We start from the raw sequence: 21,733 nt of genomic DNA, 5'->3' as shown, positions 1-21,733 counted from the left end.
CAACTCCTGGTGCATCTTCCTTCTTTCTTCTTCACCGATGTCTACCCCGCTAGCACTGTGGGATTCTTCTTGCTCATTCCTAGTTGGCCTTGCTGCAGTTCATTGTTGACTCGTCTCAGAGCCTCATTTTTACGGCGAAGGTTCTTGACTTCCTCCGCTATCTTTCTCATACCTTCTTCCATCTTTATGAAACATCCTTCCATGTTCATCGACATCGCTTCCTATTCGTGGGTTGCCTGTGAACTTGTAGTAGTCGGGATACGAAGGACACGTTAAGTCTATTAGAGTCCCACAGACGGTGCTACTTTTAAGGTCGCGTTTCATACATCTGGGCTAAGTTTTTGCAACTCGGGGGGGAATGTTTTTAGCTGCAATCACAAAGACAAATGTGGGCTTGGTGGTGGTCCAGGGAGCCTCCGATGTTAAAGTCAATATTTCGTCTGGGAGAATTGTACGTAGGAGAATAATAGAGTTAAGAGAGATTCATTCATACCTAGAGCATGACTTTTATACGAGATTTCAGGGGGACATTCCCATACCTTGTGTTAGGGGTATGTGTCACGCCCACAGTTGCTTCGGTCATGGCCTTTAATGTGGCATGGCGTTTGAAGTGGCACCATTAATGTAGCGTAGAGTCTGAGGTGGCGCCATTAATGTGGCATGACTTCCCAGGTGGTGGCTCGACGGTTGGCGATTGGCGTGGTCACTTATTGTCCCTATCGTCAGAGAATGGTAGGGGTGCTACTCGCCCCCCACCCCTGCAAGGGCGGGGTCTTCATTTTTCTCCCCGTCCACCGCCCAAAGCTTGCATGGGTGGGGTACCCTGTCCTGGATAACGGGGTGTTGGGGGAGGGTCAATCCATCCGCCCCCCACCCCCCGCCCCCTACTGGGCCTTTGGCGCAGAAACTGCTGAAATGGGCCTAAAATGGCCCAGAAATTTTGGGACCAGAAAATTAGAAGTTAAAAAAAGAAAAGAAAAGAAAAAAGAAGTTAAAAAGCCAGATTAAAAAAAAAAGTTACATAAATAAAAATAATATATACATAATGCAAATTTACTAATTTAGACTCTAATGAAGTACTACTACAGACTACAAGTCTAATACCTAATAAATTAATAATAATAACTAAGCTATTACAAAAATAAAATTGAAAGTCCAAACAATTACAAAATTACAAATATAAAAGTGTCTAAGGGACATTGTATCAACATTACAAATCAAATACATAATACGTACAAATGACTCAAATTTCAATATTCTAAAAAATTAAGAATCTAAAGATAGAGGTATAGAGCTGTTTGAGTCTTTGACTGTGACATTTGGAGCGGCCAGGGCAGGTAGTCTTTTAAGACTTGAGCACATATTCATATTGCAGTGGAGGTAGACGTCGTCTGAGTCGTCTAATGTGTTGCTACAACAAAGAATACTAAAATTAATACCGATGAAATCGAAATGAATATAAATAAATTAAAATAATAAAATAAAAACAAAAATTACCAGATGGTCCAGATCCATATTGATCACCACCCTCTTCGTCCATCTCCTTAAAATCTAAAACATCCGAAACATAAATATCATTTTCCATCGTCCAAGTGTGCATATCAATGCCTGCACAGTTGTAGGAGACATTGAACTACGGAAATGATCCAATATGTGCCCTCCGGAACTAAAGGCTGACTCCGAGGCAACGATGCTAATAGGGATGGCCAAAATAGAGTAGGCCATCTTAGAAAGGATGTGATATTTCTTTGCTCCCGCCTTCCACCATCCTAATATGTCGAAACCATCATCATCTTGAATAAGATCTCCTAAAAAATAGTTGCCTAACTCTGAAACCACCTCCGTAAATTGACGGACTAGTGTGTGATTATGTGCGAGGGTGTGGTGCCCACGACCCCCATGTAAGGAGACACGAGAATCGAGACGCTGAGATGATGACAACAGGGTCACACATCCCAACATTAGTGTCAAGTGTGTGTGCATGCAACAGTGTACAAAAACAACGCAGCGGATAATTAATACAACTAAGTACCAGAATTGTTAATACATTTTAAACAATCAGTAAAAAGGTTTAAAAATTATACAGTCATCCAAAATAAATATTTTACAAATCTCAAACCAAAACGAGTGATCCCAGATCACTCCTCGAGCGGAGCCGAATCCTCAGGCTCACCCTCAGCTTCATCTGCATCGAAATCTGCGTTATCACAAAATGGTACCACAGGTAAGCAAATAACCACGAGATAAAAATACATTCATGCTACCAACATGCATGCATATGATGAGATATGCATTAAATCCAAAAAAATACTATTTTTCCCGAAAATAGATATTTTCCACACACGCCAAAATTCCATTTTGGCCCAAAAAGAATACTTCGTCATTTTCCCAGAAAATGACCCAAATCAATAAAATCTCATTTTTCCAGAAAATGAATCACATAAAAACCTTTTAATCAACACACTTTATTTTCTCAGAAAACAGCTCATTATTCCATTAACCAATGCACCATGATCTCCCCTAGGGATCATCCGCACGTCCTGGCTTCGTAGCGATGCTCAGTTCTGCGCCCAGCGTGTTCGTGGCCAAGCACCCACTACGCAACGAGCGATGCCCAGTTCCGCGCCCAGCACGTTCGTGGCCAAGCATCCTCTAGCCCCCACCAGCAGAAGGGCCACGGAGTCGACACGAGACCATCTCGTCCGATCCCATCGTCGCCCAGCGACAATCCAGGGGACGTCACTCAGTATATTCCGCTCCCGAGTGACCAGAGGAGCTCCACAGAGATAATACCCCATCTCGGCTTGGGGTCGTGATACATACACACCCAAAATCCTTTAACACATGAAAACCCAATTTTCATGAAACACATGAACATGAATGCATGTACACGAAAACCCAGTTTCCTTTACAAACATGATCATGCGTGCAATATGCCATGTACATGAACAACACCACAACCATCAATTCACAATACCAACCAAACACACAACTCCGTCCACAATCCATCCGACCCCCGAACTCCTCGGACTCAGTCTGGCATGTCCAACCAGGTCACAATAATATGGGTTTGTGCAAAAATATATTTAAATCACGATAGTTCTTTGGAAAAGTACTTATAATGCTATATAATAATTTCTGAAGGATCATGGAGCTGCAAAAGGTGGCGGCACAGCAACCTAACAGTGTAAAATACACTGTGGCGGTGGGTCTCAAATACCCACTTTTGAATGGGGACAAATTAAGACCCGAAATTGATAGGGTAGGGCCTAGAGAGGTCAGTGAAGCCAATGGTGGTGGTGGTTTGCCGTGGGTGGCGGCGTAAAATGTGGTTTTAGGCCAAAAATACCCAAATCGGAAATGAGATTGGATGTGTTTTACCGGTGACGGATCGGAGCTGGGATTGGGTCCATTGGATTGCTAGGAGGTCGAGGATGAAGTGGTGAAGAGATGGTGGCCGGAGGTGGCGCGATGGCGGCGCTGGAGCTCAAAATGCTCCGCGGCTTGGAGTGGTGCGTGGAGGCTAACAGCGGCGATGGAGGAGCTGGAAATGGAGGGGAGTGGTCACCGGCCGGTGGGGAAGCTGATGGGAGGGGCGGAGTCGCGCATGGCGGCGCGACGGCGACGGGCTGGGTGGAGGAGAAATCGGACGGGAGAGAGGGAGGGGTTGTGCGTACTGGGAGAGAAAAGGAAGAGGAAGAAAAAAAAGAAAGAAAGGAAAAGAAAAGAAGAAAGAGGAAAGAGAAAAATAGAGGGAAAGAAATGAGGTCCAATCGTCACATCTTATAAATGATCCAACGGAAAACATTTTAAAACCGCAAGTCAATTAAAATAATTTAAACGTAATGATACAATGCAAATAATATAATTAAATCCAACACTAAATTAATTTAAAAGAAGAACAATTTAAATGTACAACAGTAAATAAATATTAAGAAAACATAACAATTTAATTTTCACAATTTAAAGATCATAAAATAAACCATTTAAAATATCCGATAATTTTAAAACAAGGGAATAAATTTTTGAACAAATAAAAATAATCCTTCAGTAAAAATACACTAAAATACGGGGTGTTACATCCTCCCCCTTAAAAAAAATTTTTGTCCTCGAAAGTGGCAAGGTGAAACATAAGGCTAAGACAGGAATAAGATTCAACTAGGTGCAAATTAAGAACATACCGCCCGAATCAATCGAACAGATACGGGTACTGCTCTCTCATGTCAACTTCTCTCTCCCAAGAGAAATCCTGAGCCATCGGATCGCCCCACGACACCTTCACCAAAGGTATTGCCTTAGACCTTAACCTTTGTTGTTTCCAATCCACAATCTGAGTTGGGGCAACTTCATAAAAAAGATTAGGCCGAATTCAATGCATTCAGAGTTGACAAAACGCGGCTCTAGCTGTCCAAAACTCTTCTTCAAAGATGACACATGGAACACATCATGGACATCCCCAAAATAATCCGGCAGAGCAACTCTATAAGCAAGTAGCCCAACTTTCTCTATAATCTGGAAAGGGCCAACATACCTCGGACTAAGCTTACCCTTCTTGCCAAAGCGCTTAACCCCCTTCATTAGAGAGACTTTAAGGTAAACCCAATCGTCTATCTCAAATGATAAGTCTCTTCTCCTTGTATCTGCATAACTCTTTTGGCGACTTTGGGCTTCTGCCATTTTAGTCCTTATAAGCTGAACTTGGTCCTTCATTTCTTGAATTATCTCAAGCCCAATCAATTTACTTTCGCCAACTTCATCCCAACACAGCAGTGATCTACACTTCCTCCCATACAAAGCTTCATACGGGGCCATCTGAATGGAGGAATGAAAACTGTTATTGTAAGCAAACTCAATTAGCGGCAGGTGATTCTCCCAACTCCCTTGAAATTCCAAGACACAAGCACGCAACATATCCTCAAGAGTCTGGATAGTACGCTTTGATTGACCGTCTGTCTGTGCGTGATATGCAGTACTAAACTTCAACTTAGTGCCTAAAGCTGCCTGCAAACTCTTCCAAAAATGGGACGTGAACCGCGGGTCCCGATCTGACATGATGCTCTTGGGCACTCCGTGCAAACGCACTATCTCCTTAACATACAACCGAGTCATCTTACCCAAAGAGTCGGTATTATTGATAGGCAAGAAATGGGCACTTTTGGTCAACCGATCAACTATCACCCAAACTAAGTTCTTTCCACTAGGGTCCTCGGCAAATCCATAACAAAATCCATAAAATATCATCCCACTTGCACTTAGGAATAGGGAGAGGTTGAAGTTTACCAACAGGTCTTTGATGCTCAGCTTTAACTTGACGGCACGTGGCACATTTCTCAAAAAAATATGGCGATAGCCAACATACTCGTATTAGTCCTCCAGTGGCACATCACGACCAGTATTCCTAGATGACTATACTAACCAAAATCTTATTTTCCACAAGAACCTTAATACAATATCCAGAAAATTCCAATGATCAATAGCTCCATACAATAATCCATGCTAACCTCAATCAGCTCCTGTGCTTCAACTTCTAAACCTCCATTGAATTTTACATTTGGTAACCTAATGGCCACTTCCAAGGTTAACCATCAATAACAAATTGCACAACCAAAAGATTAATCTTCAACTACAAGCATTATCTAAAAATTCAAGTCACCACTAATTCCTCAAGATTAGTACAAAATCCGAACTCCTAACTACAATCACAAATATCATGCTTCGGCTGCACACTCTGATAATTCGCCACATGCATAAAATTTATGTCCTCATAAAAACTAGCACCATCGAATACAAGGTGGCTCAATACCTACTAACCAGAAAACTCTTACCACCTTTTGGTAGAAAATACTCTTTTCCCCAAAACCAGGAGTTATCACTCATATTCCTCAATTAACTCCTGCTGCCTTGATCAAAATCAATATTCCGCAAAATACATCCATGATCACAGATAGAAAACCAACCTCAGCATCCCAAAATGTATCCATCTCATCTACGATAAGGAGCATACTTTAAAAGATTCGATTCCAATCCGACCAACCAAAAAGAGCACCTATAAACTTCTACCCAAAAATCTAAACCCAAAAGCTCATCACCGATATTCATAATAACATCTAATCTAGCGGTGACTAAACTCATTACGAATCATCAATGAGTTCACCAAAACATTAACAAAACCTCATTGGTAACTCGTCCCGCTACTTCTACTCCTATAAGCTAGTATTAGCACGACTAGCTCATCCAATAACACATCACTATTAAACCTCAAGGCCAGTCATATAGCTCAAATCATCAATCCACCAAAAGCCAATGCAAATCACCCAAGGATCCTAATGCTTGATTAACTCACATACTTGATCATATTATTCATCGCTAATGCCTAAACTTCAACTCCCAAGATCTTATCATACACCAAACATGACGACCCATCAATCTCTCTTCAAGTTAAATAACAACGTCTTTAATTCAACCAACTGGATGCTCAATCTCTAAAGAAAGTATAACCTCAAAATTTAAATTCCTAGGTAACCTCAAGTCACAATTAATTCCTATAGATAATCACAATAATTATTGTCAACCGTCATTCCATTGAGTAATCCGTTTCGACTACACACTCCGATTGACTTACCAAAAACTCCAAACCAAAATTTCTTGAATTTAATACTATTGTATTTATTCATCTTCAACACCTACCCAAGACACTTCTTTCAAGCCAAAAATGAGACAAGGACCCCTGTACTCTCTGAAATGCATACACACTCACCACTACTACTTATCGATCTCATGCACACTTAGCCAGAACCAATAATCCTCCAAACGTGCAAGTGATCTGTCACTACAATTTCCATCATCTGGGCTTATATCCTCGAAATCAACAAGAATCATTTCCTACGTTTGCACCATCTATTATTCCTTAAAATTGATATGGATTAAATCATCAACCTGTCACTAACCTCGAGTTAAAAACAATCATTTTATGAACTAGATCAACATCTTCAATCCCCGGAAAATACACAAACTAGATCATTTCCTTTCATCTCCAAAGAAGTTTTCTCCTAAAAATTCTTATATCAGTAACTCAACTCTGATCAATCCCAATTTAATGGTTACCAACTAATCAATTGATAGAATAGACTAAGCTAGCGTACCAAGTCTACAAAACTAAGAACTCAAATCCTATTATAATTCAACCCTTCAACTCTGCAATTCTAAAACCTTAAACCAAATAAAAATCATTTCCCAAAATCTTAAAGATCCATGACCTTAAATCTAAAACATTCACCTTATAAAACTTGTAAATTCTAAAACTCCAAATGTTATCAAACTGCTTATCAAAGTCGGCAAAATCGAAAACTTCTAATCTAACTAATCCTTCGAATGCTTGTTGAACCTATCACCTTAAATCCAATAAACTTATTTCCTAAAAACTATAAGGCCTCAAACCTTAGGTGACCTTCTCAAAAATCTAACCTTGGAATTCGTTGAACTTACAACCTCCTATGCTATAATAGCCTCATGACATATCTCCACGAAATATAAAACCTCAATTATCCTAAGCAATTTAAAACTATTCCCCTCCTTAGCAGCAACTTGAGTTCCTACTCCAAACAGTTCACCCAGATCATGCCGTTCCCTTCAAGCCTCGATATTAAAACAATCTAGTTGCCAAGAGTTTAAGCCTACTACACGAAGTGTTCAAGTCTAACAATGACATTTACAATCGTACCATCTTCCTGCCATAGCACAACTCTTAACCCGCTTTTCAACTCTGAACAAAACAAAATAAAATAAAATAAAATAAAATAAAATAAAATAACCTGGCATAAAATAAAACAAATAATATAAAATAAACAAACAAATAGTATACAATAAAATAAATAAAACCAACAAAATATAAAAACATAAATAAATTAAAACCATTAAAATAACATACTTCAAACCAAATAATTTCAAATCACAACTTTAAAACTTTCTGGTACTCCACCTATGGGACATGTGGTTTTACCCAGAGCCGAACTGCTCTGATACCACCTGTGGCACCCACGACCCCCATGTAAGGAGACACGGGAATCGAGACGCCGGAATGATGACAATAGGGTCACACATCCCAACGTTAGTGCCAAGTGTGTGTGCATGCAACAGTGTACAAAAACAACGCAACGGATAATTAATATAACTAAGTACCAGAATTGTTAATACATTTTAAACAATCAGTAAAAAGGTTTAAAAATTATACAATCATCCAAAATAAATATTTTACAAATCTCAAACCAAAACGAGTGATCCCAGATCACTCCTCGGGCGGAGCCGAATCCTCAGGCTCACCCTCAGCTTCATCTGCATCAAAATCTGCGTTATCACAAAATGATACCATAGGTAAGTATAACCCAAATAACCACGAGATAAAAATATATTAATACTACCAACATGCATGCATATGATGAGATATGCATTAAATCCAAAAAAATACTATTTTCTCCGAAAATAGATATTTTCCACACACGCCAAAATCCCATTTTGGCCCAAAAAGAATACTCCGTCATTTTCCTAGAAAATGACCCAAATCAATAAAATCTCATTTTCCCAGAAAATGAATCACATAAAAACCTTTTAATCAACACACGCTATTTTCTCAGAAAACAGCTCATTATTCCATTAACCAATGTACCATGATCTCCCCTAGGGATCATCCGCACGTCCTGGCTTCGTAGCGATGCTCAGTTCCGCGCCCAGCGCGTTTGTGGCCAAGCACCCACTACGCAACGAGCGATGCCCAGTTTCGCACCCAGTGCGTTCGTGGCCAAGCATCCTCTAACCCCCACCAGCAGAGGGGCCACGGAGTCGGCACGAGACCATCTCGTCCAATCCCATCGTCGCCCAGTGACAATCCAGGGGACGTCACTCAGTATATTTCACTCTCGAGTGACCAGAGGAGCTCCACCGAGATAATACCCCATCTCGGCTTGGGGTCGTGATACACACGCAGCCAAAATCCTTTAACACATGAAAACCCAGTTTTCATGAAACACATGAACATGAATGCATGTACACGAAAACCCAGTTTCCTTTACAAAAATGATCATGCGTGCAATATGCCATGTACATGAACAACACCACAACAACCATCAATTCACAATACCAACCAAACACACAACTCCGTCCACAATCTATCTGACCCCTGAACTCCTCGGACTCAGTCCGGCATGTCTAACCAGATTACAATAATATGAGTTTGTACAAAAATATATTTAAATCATGATAGTTCTTTGGAAAAATACTTACAGTACTATATAATAATTTCCGAAGGATCATGGAGCTGCAAAAGGTGGCGGCACAGCAACGTAACAGTGTAAAATACACTGTGGTCGTGGGTCTCAAATACCCACTTTTGAATGGGGACAAACTAAGACCCGAAATTGATAAGGTAGCGCCTAGAGAGGTCGGTGAAGCCAATGGTGGTGGTGGTTTGCAGTGGGTGGCGGCGCAAAAGGTGGTTTTAAGCCAAAAATACCCAAATAGGAAATGAGGTTGGATGTGTTTCACCGGTGACGGATCGGAGTTGTGGTTGGGTCCATTGGGTTGCTAGGAGGTCGAGGATGAAGTGGTGAAGAGATGGTGGCCGGAGGTGGTGCGATGGCGGTGCTGGAGCTCAAAATGCTCCGTGGCTTGGAGTGGTGCGTGGAGGCTAACGACGGCAATGGAGGAGCTGGAAATGGAGGGGGGGTGGTCGCCGGCCGGTGGGGAAGCTGATGGGAGGGGCGGTGTGGCGCACGGCGGCGCGACGGCGCGACGACGGCGGGCTGGGTGGAGGAGAAATCAGACGGGAGAGAAGGAGGGGCTGCGCGCCGGGAGAGAAAAGGAAGATGAAGAAAAAAAAGAAAGAAAGGAAAAGAAAAGGAGAAAGAGGAAAGAGAAAAATAGAAGGAAGGAAATGAGGTCCAATCCTTATATCTTGGGTCATATAAATGATCTAACGGAAAAGATTTTAAAACCGCAAGTCAATTAAAATAATTTAAACGTAATGATACAATGCAAATAATATAATTAAATCCAACACTAAATTAATTTAAAAGAAGATAATTTAAATGTACAACAGTAAATAAATATTAAGAAAACATAACAATTTAATTTTCACAATTTAAAGATCATAAAATAAACCATTTAAAATATCCGATAATTTTAAAACAAGAGAATAAATTTTTGAACAAATAAAAATAATCTTTCAGTAAAAATACACTAAAATACGGGGTGTTACAGAGGGTCTTACTCTACGCCAATCTATGTTTCTTTGTTGCCCCGGTATCTAGAGGAGGTGTTGGGGGTAGGTGTAGGTTTAGTAGATGCAGTACCATCCTTAATTGCATTAAACTCATCATATAATTTAGCCAGGGTATCTCGGGCCATCTCACCAATAAGATCAGCCCATGCCTGATTGTGCGCAAGTCCCAAACCATATAACATGCCTGAAATTTTCATATGGGGATCAATAATAACAGCCACATATAACAAAATATTTAGTTTACTCAAACCTCCCCAATACTTGTCATATTTGACCCTCATGGTCAATGCCATCCCCGTCATCCTTAGATTGGAACCCCTATACATGTCGTCTAATTTTTCTTTCACCTTACATATTTGTTGACAAAATTCATAGGATGTAGGGTACAAAGAACCAGATAACTTCAATGTGACATCGTAAAAATGTCTGAGAAAATCAACAAAAGTAGAAACTACCTCCCAATCATCATCATTATGCTTTCCTAATCTCCCGTGCTCATTAAAGTATTTGACATATTGAATATCTTCATCACCTAATAATTGAAAGGCTGCCTTATATTCTTGGGCAGCCTCCAACATCAAGAAGGTTGAGTTCCATCTAATAGGAACATCAGTACAAAGACCATTCTTCGATGTTATGCCCATAGTTTTCGTAGCAATCTTAAATTTCTCCAATCTAGAAGGAGAAGACCTCACAAATTTCACAACCATTATAACTCGTGCAACTGAATCAACAACATCTTTCAATCCCACAGTCACAATTATATTCAAGATATGTGCAGAACATCTAACATGCAAATATTCACCACCCAAGAATATTTTATTTGTCTCTCTAAGATAAGTTTTCAGATATCCCAAGGCGACATCATTAGATGATGCTTTTTTTTTTTTAAAGAGAAGTGGTCACATGTCCAAGAGTGACCCCCTCCCAATTTTATTAAAGATCCTCACTTATGGCGGAGGAAAACCTTATAACAATTCAAACCCAAAAAATAACAAATATAGCAATAAACCCCCCATAGACTAACACCGTAGCAATGTATTACGAAAAACCAAACCACCAATACCCAGAAAATAAATCAACAAAGCCAAAACACTAAAAAACCTATACATATTCACTTAAGTTTACAAAAGCTAGGTAAGCCTGACTTATCCGTACGTAAAATCCCACCAAAGGAGCTGGTAGACTCACTTCCACGCCCCATTTGCAGACCAACCCAGATTCACCCCAACGTGCAAGCAAATCTGCAGCTCTATTTCCTTCCCGAAATTGGTGCACCACTTCATATCGCATCCCATCCAAAACCTCAAGAAGTTCCTCCCAGAAGTCCCATAAATACCAAACATTACATTGCTTACCAATCAACCAATCACATACCACTTTTGAATCACATTCGATAATCACAGATTGGTAGCCTAGCTCTTTACAGAAACGAACCCCTTGCAGCAACGCCCTCAACTCAGCCTCATTATTGGTACCTTCCCCAAAATGATCCGAGGACACACCCTTAACATCGCCATGATGATCCTGAACAACACCACCACTCCCATAGATACTTGGATTTCCCCTACAACTGCCATCAACATTAAGTTTCCACCAACCAATTCGAGGCCCGGACCAAGCAACTGAAATAACTCTCTCAATCGGACCCTCTGAAAAATTAATATCCAATTCCCGAAGCACCTTGGCATCAAATGAAGACAAAGCCTTTTTATCTAGCATCCCATTCACTAACTTGCCTAACCAAAGCCAAACTGAGCACCATACACACTCTGCAGACTCATAAGCACCTTCCATCCTAGCCTTGCATCTCCTCTGCCACAACCTCCAGGTAATATAACACTAGGAAGGACACCAATTAGAATTCCTCTTTTGGAGGTCTTCTTCGCACAAGACATCCGATACACAACTCCACCATGTTACAGCCTGTATACAATAAACTCAAAGGGCCACTGAAGCATCCCTCCATACCTTAGAGGCAATCTCTCCTGTAGTAAAAATATGATCCAAGGTCTCCTCATGTGGACCAGAGCAGCAATCACACCTTGAGGCCAATGCAACTCCCCGAGTCTGCACTTTGACATCCACAGATAAACAATTAAATTCAGCTCTCCAAGAGAGATCTTCTTAGGGAGTAAATTGTGCCAAATCCAGTCTAGCCAATAAGAAGGCTGACCCTTAACTCGAATCAGCTCCCATGAACTAGCCGAAGAGAAGAACCCATCTTTAGCAGCTTTCCAAATTAAAACATCATTTACCTTGCTGCCCAACTCGAACACTCCTTAAAACATTTTCAGCAATTTCCCCACCCACTAGCTGAACTAACAACTCCATGTTCCAGTTATTCCCAATCCACACTTCTTTAATAAGTAGGCCCGGATTTACAACTGGCTGAACCAACTCACACAAAGGGCCCACCGAGAGCCATCTGTCAAACTAGAAGGAAATTTTCCCTCCTCTCATTTTGGACTTCATCTGTTCACACACTGCCGAAATAACCGAAACTATAGATCTCCATAATCTAGACCCATTAGTTTGTCTCGACACCAAAGAAACATGACACTGTCTAGCATATTTAGCCAAGAAAAACCTTGACCATAAAGAGTCCATCGACATTAAGCGCCAAGCTAACTTTATATGCATTGCAAGTTGAACCTCTGAGAATCCCCTAATCCCCAAACCACCTTCAGCCATAGGCTTGCAAATTCTTGACCAAGACCTCCATTTAGTCTTCAATCTCCCATTTTCCTCCCCCCCAGAAGAATGTGGCAAGAATATAATTAATCATACTTATAACAACTTTTGGCACGTCCTTGACTGCAAGAATATGAGAGGCCATACTCGATAATACATGTTTAAGTAGAACAATTTTACCACCTTGGGATAGTAATTTCGCCTTCCGTCCTGCTACTTTGGACCTGATCTTAGCCATCAAAAACTCTAAATGTGATGCCTTAAGCCTCTAATTCACAAGGGGAGCTCCCAAATAACACATTGGAAATTGCCCTTCCACAAAACCCGACACCCTTGTCAATCCCCTTCTTCGTGCTATACTAATCCGACTAGAATGGAAAAGTGCAGATTTTTCTTTATTAACCATATGTCCAGACCACCGCTCATAGGTGAGTAATGTATCAACCAGACGTCTTAAGGATCTTTTTCCACCATTAATAAAAACCAAAACATCATCCGCATAAAACAAATGCGAAATCAACGGCACTCCCCGTGGATGATAGAACCTTCCGATGCGTCCCTCCTCAAATTGTTTCGTTAATAGACAAGACAAGACCTCTTCCATCAAAATAAATAAATAAGGCGAAAGGGGATCACCTTGACGGAGTTCCCTACTTGCCTTGAAAAAGCCCTTATAAGTCCCATTCATTATAACAGAGTACCAAGGTCACTTCACACACTCCTCTATCAATTTACGCAACTGCCGAGAAAAACCAAAACTCTCAGGCACCCCTAAAAGAAACTTCCAATGCACCCTATCATATGCCTTTGCCATATCAATCTTTACCATGACATTCCCAACCTGGACCCTTTTATTTATGGAATGCACCATTTCCTGGGCCAGCGAGATGTTCTAAAAAATGCTACGCTTAGGAATAAACGCTCCTTGCTCAGGGGAGATCAAACGTGGGAGCGAACCAGATAATTTTCTTACAATAATCTTGGAAAATGTTTTACAGGCCACAGAACATAAACAAATTGGCCTAAACTTGTCAAAGTTTTTGGCTCTGTAACCTTTGGAATAAGCACAATATAAGATGAAGCATAATACCTTGGCAAAGCATTCCCACTAAAGAACTTCCGAGCTGCCTCGACAACATCATCTTTGATAAAATCCCAATAGGTGATATAGAACACGGAACCAAATCCATCTGGCCTTGGACTGCTTTGCTGCAACCCATGCCATCCCCCACTCCTTTATTGAGACCATCCCAATCGTCTCACCCTTGTGATAAGTTATTTGACAAACTTTAATAATATTTTTTATGAAGAATCCAATTAGAATCAATAAAATGAACAGTTAAAGACATATAATTAAAATTTTGGACAGAAGTCCAAGTATCGGTAGTGAGGCAAACTACGAAACTCGCCAATTGGCCCCTCAAAACATCTTTATATTTCCTGTACATCTTTTTAATATCCTTTGCACAATGTGGTGAGAAGGAAGCGTAAATCTAGGTTGCAATTCTTGGACAAATTCTTGGAACCCTCTCCCCTCCACAAACTGAAAAGGTAGCTTGTTTATGATAACCATACGAACAACTTCCTTCTAAACTCATCGGCATTATACTTCGTATATCCTTTCAATGTTGGACCCCCACTATTGCCTTCCGACATTTGTTTTATTCCAATATCTAGTCTAGATTGACTATTCTCCATTAAGGATCTTAATATTGGACTTTTCTTGCATTGTTTCTCTAGATGGACCTTTAACTGGGATGCACCATGTTTCCTATAGTGACATCCATATAATTTCTCACAATAATTACATTTAGCTTGTTGGTTATTGGGGTCACCACCCTCTAGTTTGGTAAAGTGAGACCAAATTATGGAAATGAGTTTCTTGTCTTGTGTGGGCTTGGGGGCGGGGCAAGGTGTACTCCCACTTCAAGGGGTTGGAGTAGGGTTAAGTTCTGGGACAGAGGTACTGGTAGGGGTAGGAGGGCCATCACTGAAATCCTTTTGACAAGACATTCTTGATTCCACTACACAATAAAAAATTATAAAATCAATCAACACAAGACATAAAAAAATTATAATAATATACCACACATGAAAAAACAAGGCGAAGTGCAAAGCCAACACAATTTAAGAGTTTTGGATTGAAACCCCTAAATCAACCGGATTGAACCCCTAAATTGATTTAGGGGTTTAATTCGAAACCCCTAAATAAATTGATTTAACCTTTTGATTTAGGGTTTCAATTTAAATTTAGGGGTTTTAATTGAAACCCCTAAATCAAAAGGCTAAATCAATTTATTTAGGGGTTTTGGATTGAACCCCTAATTGGACCCCTAAATTGATTTAGCGTTCCAAATCCGAACACCCAGAAAGTACAAACTACAAAAAAAAAGAAGAAGAATGAAACACAGTGACAGAGGTGACATCAATTTCAAACACATGCACAAATCAGAATCCACAACACACAAATTCACTATCATTCTCATCCTCCATCTCCAATTCAACCCATCCTTCCTCCAATCTCCAATCCAAAACTCAAAAAAAAAAATAAAAATAAAAAAAAACTATGTCTGGGAGTTAGAGAAAGAGAGAAGAGATCAATAGAGAGAGACAGAGAGAGCGCGAGAGAGTGAGTATAAGAGTGAGAGACAAAGAGAGAGTGAGTATGAGAGAGAGACGAGAGTTCGAGAAGACCGGGGGGGGGGGGGACTTAACTTAACTTAATTTTTAATAATTATGCAGGGCGGGGGAAAAGTGGAGTGGGGGCTTAGCCCCTTCTGTCCCCCACCTTCGCTGGCCTCCAGGGGTGTGGGCGGGGCGGGGCGCCCCGCACCTCGGACGAGTAGGACAGAACCCCCGTCTCGCATGGGCTGGGGCGGGGCGAATGGGGCGGTGCAGTGGGGTGCGGCACCCCTAGAGAGTGGAGCTCATGCTTTCCGTCCACTTGCCATTGTAGATCCTTTAAAGCTGGGCATCATAGGTGAGTATCAAGGTCGGCGCGTCTTGTTTGTCCCCTTCGACTTGTTTTCCACGTGATGCATTCTCTTTTTGCTAACACAGCTTGTGGGCTGGGCTCTTTTTGTGATTCTTGGGCCATGGGAGGGTAGAGTCTAGTCCGAGAGGGGCCTAATTAGTATCATGCCCAGGCCCAACCCAGTGGTCTGGGAGGGGAATACCCTTCTAGTGATGAGCCCATATTGAGATCTTTTAGCCCTGCAAATTCTTCTTATCGCTATGGTTGGTTTATAGGTGTCAAATCGTGTTAACGGGTCGTGTTCGTGTTGTCTCAAGACATGTATATTATACTATATAGGTCAACCCTAACCCGACCCATTAAGTTTATTGTGTCAAAATCTCAAACCCTAACACGACCCATTAACATAACGGGTCGTGTTGTGTCGTGTCAACCTATTTTCACTCGTTTATGTAAATAGGTTGAACAGATCCGAAATTAACCCGTTTGACCTATGGGTTGCTAATAGGAACAAGCCCGTGCCATATGGGTTGCTAATAGGAACAAGCCCCCAAGACCTCCTCTGGAATTCTTACTATATCTGAAGACGGTGATGATCTTCTTCTTCTTCTTCTTTTTGTTTTGTTATTTTTTTTTTTTTAAAATTCTCATATTCATTTCATTAAACCAATAAATGCATGCTGGGATCTCCTCCAATGTTACAATAGGGTCAGAAAATGAAAGTCTTTTGCTAACAATAGGGTCAGAAAAGACGGTGATGATCTAGACGTATGAGACGGAGAAAAGAAGATTATTTGGTCATCAAATGATGGCCAACCTGGTCATCAAATCCCGCGCCCAACTTCTAGATTTCGGGAACCTGGTCGTGCAAGAAAACATTACCAAGTCAATGATCATATGGGAAAGTTTCCAACATCCTTTAGATTCATTTGTACCAAAGATGAAAATGAGTACTAATATAATATAATATAATATAAATGGCGAGAATCTTCCTTTTTTAATCTTCCAGAAGTATACATTTGGAATGGTCTGATCTTTATTGGACAACCTACCAGGAGCTCTTGACAAACAAGGATCGTTCTATTTTACTTTTGAGTTCGCAAACAAGTCGGATGGTCATCTTGGACATCTGAGTGTGGGACACCCTTTCAAACACCAATTATCTCTGACATTTTCCTAATATACTTTTAAACTCGATTTGTTAGATAAAATAATATGAAGGTCGTTTTCATTTTGACATATAGATTGAGTATCATGTGCCGGGAAGAAAAAACTCATGTTGCAATATACAATGATATTATTAAAATTAAGTATTTAATTGGCAACTTTCGGACCTTTGGTGGCTATTGATAAGGTTAAAAAGGTCCAAGTAATAAAATATCCGAACAAGTTAATTGGAAATCGATGAGCCAAATAGAAAGCAGCTAAATAAATACCGCATTAAACTTGATTTATATTTGTGTAATTAAAATGTGGACAATGATAGAACAAATGAATTTTTTTTTTCATTTTCTTTAAGAAATTTTTAAATATCCTTAACCATTAAGAATTTTTAAATTCCAAAGTCGACTTCACTTTCACAAACATGCCAGAAGCATCGATCCGACAAGTTATGGGACTCGCGGTTCGATCCAGAAACTTTTCATATCTCCTAGTACTCTTGATATCTTTCTCTTGTTTGGAGTTTGGATGTGCCATAGACACTATCACAGCACATCAATTCATCAAAGACCCTGAAATCATAATTTCCAATGGCGGTGACTTTAAACTGGGATTTTTCAGCCCTGCAAATTCAACCAATCGGTATGTTGGGATATGGTATGCTAAAGTTTCTGCGTCTCATGTCGTATGGGTTGCTAATAGAGAGAAGCCCCTCAAGACTTCCTCTGGGATTCTTACTATATCTGATGACGGAAATCTAGTGGTATTAGACGGGGAAAAGAAGATTATTTGGTCGTCAAACGTGACAAATTCAGTTTCCAATTCGAGTGCCCAACTTTTAGATTCTGGGAACCTTATCTTGCAAGAAAACGTTACAGGGTCAATCATATGGGAGAGTTTCCAATATCCTTCTGATTCATTGCTGCCAAAGATGAAAATGATTACTAATGTAATAACAGGCAAGAATGTGCAGCTAACGTCATGGAAGAGCCCTTCTGATCCATCCGTTGGAACCTTTTCAGCAGGTATTTACTTTTTCAATCTTCCTGAAATATTCATTTGGAATGACAGCAAACCCTATTGGCGTAGTGGTCCATGGAACAGTCGGATATTTATTGGAATACCAACCATGTATTCTCTATATCTTGATGGATTTAGTCTAGTAGGTGACAAAGAAGGAACATTCTCCTTTACTTTTGATTTTTCAAACAAGTCTATGTTATCACATTTCGTCTTGGATTCCGAAGGAAATCTAGAGGAAGTTAACTCCATTAATGGGAAGGTTTGGGGGGTCGACACATCTTTGATGTCAGAATGCAATATTTATGGCAAGTGTGGGCCATTTGGAAGTTGTGACTTACATAATTCACCAATTTGCAGTTGTTTAGAGGGGTTTGAGCCAAAGAATGGAAGAAATTGGACTAGCGGTTGTGTGAGGAAGAAGCCCTTGCAGTGTAAGAGGGTGATGAGCACTGGTGGTGAAGAAGGCAAAAAGGATGGGTTTTTGAAAGTGAATATGATGAAAACGCCAGACTTTGCAAATTGATCGTCTAGTGTTGAGGATGAATGTAGATACCAGTGTTTGGAGAATTGTTCTTGTATAGCTTACGCATATGAATCTGGCATTGGGTGTATGTCATGGAGCAGTGACTTGATAGACTCACCAAAGTTTTCCACTGGAGGAGTTGATCTTTATGTTCGTGTGGCCTATTCAGAACTTGGTGGGTTGATTTTTTTTTTTTTTTTTTTCCTTTCGAAGTTTATATTACGTTTCGAACTTCCTAAGCTATGAACTTCCCAAGTATATACACATAAAAGAAAATAGAGAAAAATTAGTTATTTTGTAGCCTACTTTAGATGAATTAATTTGATGCTCCTAATTTGCAGATAAAAAGGGAGAAGTGAAAGTAATCATCATTGTCACAGTGGTCATAGGATCAATGTTCACCGCCATTTGCACTTTCTTTTTATGCCAGTGGATGGCTAGACGAAAAGGTATAATGCACATTCCTTCAGTTTAGTTATTTACAGATGGCTAAACCATCAAGGAAAAAGAAAACTAATGGAAATTAATTGTTCAAAATAGGTGGAATGTATCTAAAATTTCGTGGTGAAGAAAATCTTGCAGTCAGCATGAACAAAGACAAACTTGAGGAGCTACCGATACTTAGTCTTGAGGAGCTAGCAAGTGCCACAAACAACTTCGATCAATCTAATAAGCTAGGACAGGGTGGATTTGGTCCTGTATACAGGGTAATGGTTGCACCTCGTAGAGGCTTATTAATGGCTAATAGCTTGAATGTACATATAGTCATTGGGTTGTTTTTTTTATAGGGAAAATTGCAAGATGGACAAGAAATTGCAGTTAAAAGACTTGAGAAAACTTCAGGACAAGGGCTAGAAGAATTTATGAATGAGGTGGTGGTGATTTCTAAACTTCAGCATCGAAATCTTGTTAGACTCCTTGGTGGGTGTGTTGAAGAAGAAGAAAAGATGTTGGTCTATGAATACATGCCAAACAAAAGTTTGGACACATTTCTTTTTGGTTAGTTAATTCTGTTGCCTTATGTTAGTATCTCCTAGTCTGGGATTATGTATTTATGGTTGTGATATGTCTAATCTTCATTTTATTTTTTCTTATTTATTTAGATCCAGTCAAACGAGAGTTGCTAAAGTGGAGAAAACGCATCAACATTATTGAAGGAATTGGTCGAGGTCTACTCTACCTTCACAGGGATTCGAGACTAAGGATTATTCATAGGGACCTAAAGGCAAGTAACATATTATTGGGTGAAGAGCTCAACCCAAAAATATCAGATTTTGGATTGGCCAGGATTTTTGGAGGCGATGGAGACCAAGCCAATACTAAAAGGATTGCCGGAACATAGTAAGTATATCTTTGTTTGCTCAATTCAATTAGATACTATTATTGCTAATATTGGTGATAACAAGACCTATATGTATTCAATTGCTCGAGTTCAGCGGTTATATGTCTCCGGAATATGCAATGGCAGGGCGTTTTTCAGAAAAATCAGATGTCTTCAGCTTTGGAGTATTGTTACTAGAAATAATGAGTGGAAGAAGAAATGCTAGTTTTTATTATGATGAGCAAATCACGAGTCTTTTAGGATTTGTAAGTCTCTCTTATCTTATCGTCTCCTAGTCTTTGAGTAACCTAGTATTGATCGAGAGTAGTATGAAGAGTGGATGACATAGTTGAGCTCAAGATTATGGCTTTTATATTTGAATCAGATGTTGCCAAAAGATCATGTTGTATCAGTATCCAACTTGAAGAATCTCGAGTATTTTTTTCTCCAACATACTGAAATAATTCCATTCATGTTTCATGTTTACAGGCATGGAAAATGTGGGACACAGACAATATTGCAGCCTTAATCGATCCAGTGATATCAGAACCATACTTTCAGAAGGAGATCTTGAGATGTATACATGTCGGGCTGTTGTGTGTGCAGGATTTAGCTAAAGATAGGCCAAGTGTGCATGTTGCTATTTCCATGCTAAAAAGTGAGATTATTGAGCTGCCTCGTCCAAAACAACCCCTATTCACTGCAATTCAAGTTGCTCCAGAAACAGGGTCTTCAACTCGCATACGAATAAAAAGCAGTATCAACAATGTCACTATTACAATGATTCATGGTAGATAGATGACACGTACTCTCGAGTGTTTGAAACAATCATTTTGTAAGGGAACAAGTCGCAAACTTTCGATAGAACCTGCACATATTTGCTGAATATAATTTTTGTTCTTAATCAGTTAGTCTAAGGCTGAGTTTGAATACTTACAATATCTCAATATATTTATGAATAACAGTGAAATAGTTTGAGTTAATATGTTTTATTGGATTTTGGCAAATGATAAAGAAAAATTCGAATAAAAATATTTTAAAATTAAAAAATTGTTAAAATATAATTTTTTAATATAATTACTTTTTGAAATTTGAAAAAGTAGTATTATTTTTTGTGTTTTGTTAGAGAATTTGAGAAAATTGTAATGATTAGATAAAAAAGTTGAAGATTTGAAATTGAAAAATATTTTATATTTGAGTGATGTTTGGAAAGGAAATATTTGAGAATATGTTAAAATTCTTGAGAACAGTGGTGTTGTCAAACAAACCGAAACCCAAATTTTCTCAAATCATGATCTTCTCAATTGAACCTGCAGATAATGTTTTCATGAAATCCGGGTTAGATATGATCTTATATGTTGGCTGTAATAATCAACTGATGAGGCATTAGATTGGAGTTTAATAATTATTTTCACAAAATCAGAGCATTTAATGTACTAAAAATCAACCAATTCTGATTTCAACTTTTCTTTTAAAGAGGACGATTCAATCCTCACTTTTTATTTTATTTATTTATTTTATAGACGAAAGGTTTATCGTCAATTCAGAGAGCATAATCCTTACTTTGTGGCATACCTGTTTTACAGTCTCGATTTTGTCTGCCAAGTGAACCCAACTCCTTTGCACCAGCCCATGATTGATGGCATAAAGCCTCCTATCATGCATTATGCCTAGTTGAGACACTGCTTGAGCCTTATTAAACTAGGGTTCAACTATTTCTTTTCAGGTTTTTCTCCAGACAGGTTTAAACACTACACAGAAGAG

At 39.6% G+C, this 21,733-nt stretch overlaps 1 long non-coding RNA gene and 1 pseudogene across 1 annotated transcript; one reads left to right on the top strand and one right to left on the bottom strand.

Moving 5' to 3' along the window:
* Positions 1–1,176: 1,176 nt before the first annotated feature.
* Positions 1,177–1,537, bottom strand: LOC121268321. Its single transcript, XR_005941145.1, has 2 exons — positions 1,498–1,537; positions 1,177–1,411 (listed from the first exon to the last, which is right to left on the bottom strand). It is a non-coding gene; the product is annotated as an uncharacterized LOC121268321 (long non-coding RNA).
* Positions 1,538–17,505: 15,968 nt separating this feature from the next.
* LOC121267015 lies at positions 17,506–20,866 on the top strand (annotated as a pseudogene).
* Positions 20,867–21,733: the final 867 nt, after the last annotated feature.

This window comes from Juglans microcarpa x Juglans regia, chromosome 5S (genome assembly GCF_004785595.1).
Source record: "Juglans microcarpa x Juglans regia isolate MS1-56 chromosome 5S, Jm3101_v1.0, whole genome shotgun sequence".
NCBI classification, from domain to species: Eukaryota; Viridiplantae; Streptophyta; class Magnoliopsida; order Fagales; family Juglandaceae; genus Juglans; species Juglans microcarpa x Juglans regia.
The sequence above is the reverse complement of the archived record's forward strand: the minus strand, read 5'-3'. Positions and strand labels throughout refer to the sequence as shown.